Source organism: Carlito syrichta, unplaced genomic scaffold, assembly GCF_000164805.1.
Source record: "Carlito syrichta isolate Samal-C Ts95f unplaced genomic scaffold, Tarsius_syrichta-2.0.1 Scaffold3053, whole genome shotgun sequence".
Lineage (NCBI taxonomy): Eukaryota > Metazoa > Chordata > Mammalia > Primates > Tarsiidae > Carlito > Carlito syrichta.
Genome location: NW_006947149.1, coordinates 1 through 8,543, shown reverse-complemented (window position 1 = coordinate 8,543; position 8,543 = coordinate 1). Strand labels below are relative to the sequence as shown.

The 8,543-nt window shown below is 48.6% G+C and overlaps 1 pseudogene; it reads left to right on the top strand.

The window, feature by feature from the left end:
* The first annotated feature begins 600 nt into the window (after positions 1–600).
* Positions 601–6,418, top strand: LOC103261730 (annotated as a pseudogene).
* Positions 6,419–8,543: the final 2,125 nt, after the last annotated feature.

Below are 8,543 nucleotides of genomic sequence, written 5' to 3'. Positions count from 1 at the left end.
TTGGGATTGCAGTCAAGAGATGAGCAAAGCATGTGCAATATGGTAGAAGTGAAGTTGTAGAGGTATACAGGGAATAGATCTTAATGACATTGAAAAGCAAAACAAAGTGGTATTAATGTTATCATGATCTTTCCAGGGAGCCATAAAAAGTAATTGAGCAGATGATAAACTTGGCTAGAGCAGAGTTCTGTGAAGGACTGTCAGGTAGACACTAGATGGAACTGACATCGAATCAAGAAGGCAGTGGGGCTGGGTCATGGGCAAATTGGAAGAGGATGAGGTCTGAATTGTGTGGACAGTTTGAGGAAGAAAAAGCAGCAGGACTGGATACTGGATGAGAGAGAAAGAAAATGGGCATGATGTTTAAATCATGCTCTGGATGCCTGGGGGCATGCAGACAGCTCACAGGGATGGGATGCAGGAAAGAAGAGAGTTTGGAGAGTCAAGTCTCATAGCTGATCCTCACTATGTATCTGTTGGGTCATCTCTTTCTGGATACTCAGTTCCCTGAGGTGAGACATATTCTGTTGGTTGGTAAGAGGTACTCCTTGGGCTTCAGGTATGTTAAGTATTTTCCTCCATCAATCCCTCATCCTGCAGGAAGCTCAGTGAATATACTGCCACTGGAGCTCAGTGCCCATGCTGAAAAAAGAAACCAGCAGGTCCAGGAGAACTTCCTGTACTGTCTCACACTTGTTGGGTGGTGCCTCCACAAAGCCCGCAACCTGGTACATGACTTCACAGATGACATCATCCAGGAGTGGCACCATACCCTCCCCACTCAGGGTGTTGTTGACTTCCTCAAGACCAAGACCAAGTCCAAGACTTTGAACTTCATTGATGTGCTCCTGTTGAGGCTTCTCTGGGTTCTGGATTCAAAAGGTAGAATGTAGCTTGATTTTAAATATCAAATCAAAGAACTTGGATTTGATCCAGAGGGCACTGGAGATTCACAGAAGATGCTTGAGAAAGGGAGGGATGGATACAGCCAGCAGGGGATGGCTAAGTTTGAAACAGTGAAGAACCTAAGATAGATTTTACTCTATCTAGTTACAAGTTTGTAAGTTATTCTGTCCCATATATATACACAAATATAAATATATATTTGCCTAAGTCTATGTATTTCTTTGTCTATGCTCCAGATGCACCAAAGCCTTGAATCAAAACAACCTATTTATTATTCACAGCATCAACAACAGCCAGAGTAATATTGCAGTGCTGGACCCTACTCCCATATTTCTCCTAGGCAATGCAATGCTTTTATCTGTAAGTGCACCAGAATTGGCACCGCAGGGGAGGAGCCGCCACATTATGAGTCTTGGGGCTTATATAGAACAGCTAGAACATCTTCCCCTTCTTATTTCATGGGAGGGGGTGGAAGAGAAAGAGAGAGAGAGAGAGCACATGTTTTGTTCTGTAGTATAAACTACTCCTCTCCAGTTGAGATGGCAACCTCTGTTGGTTTACAACTCAAATGCCTTCAGGGGTGACAGATAAGCTTCTCTGTATTTACCATCCTGGAATGTAAGCAGATATCTTTGGAGCAATGTTTAACTTCTAACCTCCAAGGCATTCGAACATCCTGTAGCCTAGGTTGTCTGTAACATTTTCTCTGACAGTCCTCATGATGTGGAAATATGAACATATTCAAGGATCGAGGATTCCTCCCACCAGAGACAAAGTAATAGGCAAGAAATTGAGGGAGAAAGCCTGAGGGTTAGGTCCATAGCAAAAGTGACCCCGAGAGATATAGGAGGGCAGGGTGGGTTTGGGCTTCTGGAGAGGCCACAGGTCATCAGAGACTATCTCAGGTTAGACTCAGGAGTCTGAGAACTCGTGTGTTCTGAAGGGTCATGCCTTCTCTCCAGGATGAAGATGAGAAAGAGTTGTCAGATGAGAACATAAGAGCATAAGCTGACACCTTCATGTTTGAGGGTAAGGATCCCGGTGTAAACTACAGTGTGGTCAGGGGTCTTTCCATCCCAAGGATGTGGTGGGCAAATCCTAGGCCACTCCATTCTGCTCATCTTCCTCCTCCCCCATCCTCCATGGTGGCTTCAATGTGTGAGTCCTGTCCACCCTCTGGTGTGATGTAGCCCCGAGATTCAGACCTGCCTGCTGCTCCTCAGGCCATGATACTACAGCCAGTGGCCTCTTCTGGGTCCTATAACACCTCGCAAAGCATCCAGAACACCAGGAGTGCTGTCAGCAGGAGGTACAGAAGCTTGTGAAAGACCAGGAGACTACAGAGATTGAATGGTGAGTGCAGGGCCTGAAGCTCTCCTCCTGCGCCCCCTCACAGGCTCTGCTCCCCAGGTGGGGAGGAGGAAGCTGTTTTTGTCACTTCTGCCCATTATTGGTTGGTGGGAATAGAAACGTAGACCAGAGGCAAGGCCTGGTACTCAGCCTGGCTAACAGGGGAAAGGTTGCAGGCTTTGAGGACAGAAAGATCAGGGCTGCTAATTGGTGACAAGATTTGATGCCACTTAGCATGTGTTCAATAAGTAAACTTTCCCTCCACTCCCTTCTTTTATCACTGAAATATAACTTTTTTGAACATCTTCACTCCTTGGATGTTTGCTCTTCTGCACCCTAATTCCTTTCCTACTGTCCAGTCCAGGACTCGTTAAGGACACCTAGGGGTAAGAATCATCCATCTCTTGTCCAGAACACCTACTTCATTCAGCCAGGTTTCATTCAGCAAGCACTCCCACACTGCCTTTCATACAAATCTGTTGTCTTTTTGCAGTTGGCTTTTAGATGTTGAGTTTTTCTTAGAAAAGCTTTTTTAAATACTTGTCTTAATTTTGTCTGGTACTTTTCTAATTCTCTGCTTTTCTGATTTTTTTTCTGGTTTTCTATTTCTCAAATATTTGACCCACCTGGACTTCATTTTTTTATAGGGAGAAAGGGTCTCACTAGGCACAGAGAGACTGGTGGATTATATTTTTGGTCCTGGGTAACTATTGGGGTCCCCTAGGGAGTACCTGGCCCAGCTGCCCTTCCTGACCATGTGCATCAAAGAGAGTCTGAGTTGCATCCCCCAGTCCCAGTCATCTCCTGCTGCTGTACTCAGAACATTGTGTTTCCCGATGGCCGTGTCATCCCTAAAGGTACCCACCCTGTCAAGGGGAGAAGGCCTCTGGGCTGGAAGAGTGGTCCTTCAGGTAATGGGACTTGCCCTGAGTGCCCCTTTTCTCCCACAGGTATTATCTGTTTCATCTCCATTTTGGGGAACCATCACAATCCAGCAGTATGGCTGGACCCTGAGGTGCTGTCCACTTCCCCAAACTTGTTCATTCCAGGCATCCAAGAAGAGGGTGCAGGGTTTTGGCTGGGGAAGTCTGATCACCTCCCCCTGCCACACACACAACTGTCTCTCCAAGGCTGATGGGCCTGGGAGACCCCACCCAGCAAGCCTGTCTCTGCCTCCTTCCAGGCCTATAACCCCTTCCGCTTTGACTCAGATGTTGCCTCTGGAGTTTATTCCCTTCTCAGCAGGACCCAAGTGAGAATGGCATGTGTCTGAAGTGGTGATGAGTGTGGGGTGTCTGGTCACAAGAGTGGGGAAAGACAAGAGAAGAGGATTTGCAGGTGGTCAGAGTTACAGCCAATCCCACCTCAAGAGGCTATGGACAAAGGTCCATAGAGTGGGTGTGGGTAGGAACAATGGAGTCCACAGTGTGCTCAGAGTTCCCCTCCCAGTTTTCTGTTGTGAGTTGGGGATAAAGCTTACTGTAGGCTCCTGGGATATGCAAGCCCCCTTGGGGGTCCCAGGTCTCCCCACCATCCCACCCTTCAAGCTCATCTGGGTGGGCTCAGCAGATCCTGAGTCATGTTCCAGGCACGATGGAACCAGTAAGAGTGTCCTGAGTGCAGTTAGAGTTCCGTGTCTATCCCCAGATGTTCACCATGAATGAGGTGAGGGTGGTCCTGGCACTCATGCTGCTTTGCTTCCACATGCTGCCTGATGCCACAGAGCCCCACAGGAAGCCAGAGCTGATTCTGTGTGCAGAAGGCAGGCTTTGGCTGCAGCTGGAGTTGCTCAGTTCAGGCCCTCAGTGACTCTTTGACCCCTCCACTTACCTTTACATATCTTCAGGAGTAAAATTGTGCTGTCATGTCTGCCTGAACCTCACTGAGAGCTAGCAGTGGACAGTTGGGACCATGAGGATTCAGAGAGTGGGCATGGGTGGTTGGAAGCAGGGTATTGTCACTGAGTCCCAGACCTTGACTGCCTCTCTGTGCTGATCACCAGGCATCTAGGACAAGCACAAGTTCTCTCAGAGTCCAAATTTGGGCTTTACCCTAGGGCAGTAAGGACCCATGGGAGGTGTTTGAGCTGAGGAGGGACCAGGGCTGTTAACTTGTGATCTTTCCATTTTCGTGATGTGTGTTTGTAGAGATACAAATTTTCCTCTTAGTATTGTCTTCATGGTATCCCAGAGGTTTTGGTAAGCTGTTTCTTCATTTTCGTTTGTTTCCAGTAATCTTGTAATTTCTGTTCTGATTTCTGTGTTGAGACAGGAGTTGTTCAACATTATGCCATTTAGTGTCCATATCTTTGTGGGTTTGGGGGGAATTTTGTTGGTGTTGATATTTATTTTAATTCCATTGTGATCTAAGGAGGTGCATGGCAGTATTTCAATGTTAAGAATTTTGTTTGTTTGATTTATGGCTTGATTTTGGGAGTATGTTCCATGTGGTGATGAGTAGAACGTATGTTCTGTGGTTGGTTGGAGTATTCTGTAAGTATCTATTAAGTTCATTTGGTCAAGCTTCAAGTTGAGGTCCTGGATCTCTTTGTTGATTTATTTTTTCCCCAATGATCTATCCTAGGGTTGTTAGGAGGGAATTTAATTCCCAGCTATAAAAGAGTGAGAGTCAATATATTTCTTAGTTTACTTAGTAGTTGCTTTATAAATGCTGGTGCTCCTGTGTTGGGTGCATATATGTTTAGGATGGATAATTCTTGTTGATATATTGAACTTTTTATCACTATGTAGTGTCCTGTATCTTTTTAAATTTTTGATACCTTAAAGGTTTTGCCTGATATTAAGATCATGACTTCTGCCTTCTTTTTGTGATCCATTCACCTGAAAACTCATTTTCCATTCTCTAACTTTGAGTTTGTGTGCATCCCTTGCAGTGAGATGAGTTTCCTGGATGCAGCAAATTTTTGCCTTAAGTGGGCATCTCAGGGAAGGAAGTGGTTGGTAGAGCTTACAAGTGAAGGGGACCGAAACCTGGGTCAGCTGTTCAAAGGGGACGTGAGACATGGTGGCAGGGACCAGCCTGCAGTCCATTCCTACATGGGTCACATATGAAGAGGGATAGCAGCCTGGGGGAGGTGAGGTGGGATGAGCGACTCTGGGAAGCACCCGTAAGACGCTGGCCTCAGGTTGGCCAACAGTCTGGAGAGGACTGTATGCAGGCAGGGGTTGGGGCAGGCACTCATCTGGGAACCTCCACATAAGGGCTTCAACCCATCACCCTGACTCTACAGGGCCCTCGGAGACTCTACTTCCAGCAGGTTCTGTCAGTCCCAGGGGTGAGGGCAGATAGGGAGGTAGAGTTGGTGTAGGATGGTGGGAGGAGATAACCTTAGCTGCCCCATGTCACAGCTCCCACAGTGGGTGGAAGGAGGATGTTACTGGAGATGGGGCTTGAGTTCATGCTGGCTTCTGAAGGCCCTCGGTCACCATTCCTGCCCCCAGTATCTCCCCTGCTGGCTCAGCAACCCAGGTAGAAAGTGGATGAGGCAGTAGTGTTGACAGATGCAAGGGTCTTGCTCAGAGGTTCTGATGGGACAAGGGTCAAGTAAGGGTCAGAAAGATGGTCACGTCTTCTGGGCTGGTCAGAATGGGGGAGGTGGGACAGGGAACAGGCAGAATCCACTGCAGGTGCAGAGAGAGGCAGGAGCTAACCCCAAATGAGGGCCATGGGCAAGGGGAGCCAGGGTCCCTTACACTGCTTAGTGCTCTGAACAGTTCTCAGGCCATCATCCAGGTCAGGCTTCTGGGCCTTGCCTGAGGACACAGTCACTTTCTGGGAAACACTGTTGGGGCCAGCTCTCACCCTGTCCCATCTCAGGACTGAATGGTCTCAGCTTTTGCAGAAGATGTTCCCTCCAGGAAGGAGGGGAGCCCCTAGGACAGCTTCCACCGCCACGGGTCTGAAAGGCCTCTGCCTGCCCTGAGGTTTCTCTGCTTTGTGTCCTGGCCACTCCTGGGTGTCAGCTGCAGGGAGGCCCCATTCACCCTTCCATGTTCTGTCTCTTGGGCTAAGACCTGGAGGGGCTGGAGATGGTGATGGCACCCCAAAAGGATGGGACTGCTCCTGGCCTGGATCCTCAGCTCTGCCTTGGTTACCTTACAGGGAGTCACGACTGCCCCCTGTGAGAGCCCTGAAGGTGAAGGTAAGGTTCCAGCATGCCTTCAAGTGATGCTGACCCACTAATGGGCAGCTGGGGGAAATGTCTGTGAGGCAGGGTTGGCCTGTGGGCACGAGAAGTGGTAAGAAGGTATGACACACCATGCCACACTTCCTGCTATACCTGACCCCTACACTCTCTCCTTCCATATTTTTTTCCTCTCTAACCCACCACTGGGCACAACAGTTTGGGTTCAAAGGTCACTGCACATTGATGCTAATGTTATGACTGGAGTGTGAGAAATAAAATACCAACATGCAGAGTATCAGATTTTGAGTCCTTTTAATTAGCTAGTGACCTAGAGAGGGCTAAACCCATTAAAAATCTCTTGACCCTGAAAAAAGCAAGCAGGGGGCTTTTATAGACAAAAAACCATAGCTTTTGCAATTACAGTTTACATTTCAGGGAGGGATAGAACAATTTGCAGAGTCAGGGATGGAACAATTTGCAGCTATCTGCTTGCCTAGTTTGGTCATCGGCCAACTGCTGTTTGCTTAACAGGATGTAGGGAGTAGGGGATTTCAGAGAAGAAGTTATCAGATACAGTTCAGGGGCCAAGAACAGTTGTGGTTACACGGGGTGGGGGTGGGTCTTTCAAGCAGGCAACTGCAAGCAACTTAAAATGGCTAGCAAGCTTATATCAGTTTCTGTGGGTTATATAGACATGTGGATTTTTCAGGCATTTCACTAGGATCCCGCCTGGAGGCTGGGAGCTTGCCAAAGTTCAGTGTATCTGTGTTCTCCAGTCACCAGGCCAGGCCACTGGAGCCCTCCTGATCAGAGTCCAGGGTCTGCCCTTCCCTGGCTTCTTCCAATTCAGTCCCATTAGCCTGCACCTAAGGGTGGCTCCCAGAAGCCTGCAGCTTCACTAATTACATTGTCTTTATGGTGGCAGCAAAAATGCCAGGAGATATGACGAAGTAAAAAATGGTTGAAAATGATGAACTTGGAGGGGATGGTCCATATTACATCTTGTGCAGATAGAGATGTGAGCACCCCAGAAGAGCTGGGATCAGGTGACCTTCCCTGGCTTGGAACATAAGTCAGAGATTTGTGTAGAAGAAACCCCTCCCTGTGGAGAAGTCATGAGTGTGTAATGGCAGCTGTGTTTGCAGTGAGTCTCCTGGGTTCTGATGCTGTTTCCTTCTCTTGGCCCTGCCCCACAGAACATGAAGGAAAGGGGCAGGAGGACCTCCCAGCACATAAGGCAAATTCACACCGACATCAGCTGTACCTTTACAAACAACATCATATTCAAGGGGAACACTATCAAGTAAGGCCTGTGGGGGCCACAGAGTCCAGGACAATTGGAAAAATCAAAAGGGATGGGGCTTCCCAGGGGGATGGAGAGGTCTCAGGCCACAGGCAAGAGTTCTACAGGAGAGCAGACATGGCCAACCGGGGCTCTTCTGGACCAGAACACCGACCCACCATGGACTGACCACCTACTGGGCTCCAAGCCCAGGATCAGGCTGGGGCTTGTAGGTGAGAACCCAAGGGGCTCCTGAGAGGACACACAGAAGCCCGCAACACCATGCTGCATGGTGAAAAGTGCTCTCCAGTACTGACCAGACCTGGAACAGGGGCCCACAGGGGCTCAGGCCCTTCCCTGGAAAGACAACAGCAGCCCAATCTGAGGAGAATGTGCAACCGCGGGCACGTTCTGATGGAAATGCAGAATGGCAGCTGCCCTGGAGGACAGGGGAGCAACAGCTCATGGAGCTAAAGACACACTAGACACAGGACCCTACAGCACCCTTGATATCCACCCATTGATCGGAACAAACATGTCCACCTGCAGCCCGCATGCCACACTTACTGCCTGATTCATAAGCATGAAAACCTGGAGGCCACTGAGGTTCCCGCCCACGTGGGACATAAAGAAATGGCTGTGCCCCTCAGGATAGAAGCCAACTCCATGAGAAAAGGGACAAAGTCATTGGCCCTGCAGGAGCATGGATGCATCTGAGATGCCTTTGGTAAGGGAAAGAAGCCAGACCCAAAAGCTACCTCTATAAAATTCCTAATCTCAAAGCATTCTAGAAAATGCCAAACATAGGGACTGAGGTGCCATCAGAACAGTCAGGGGCTCAAGGAATGGGGAGATGTT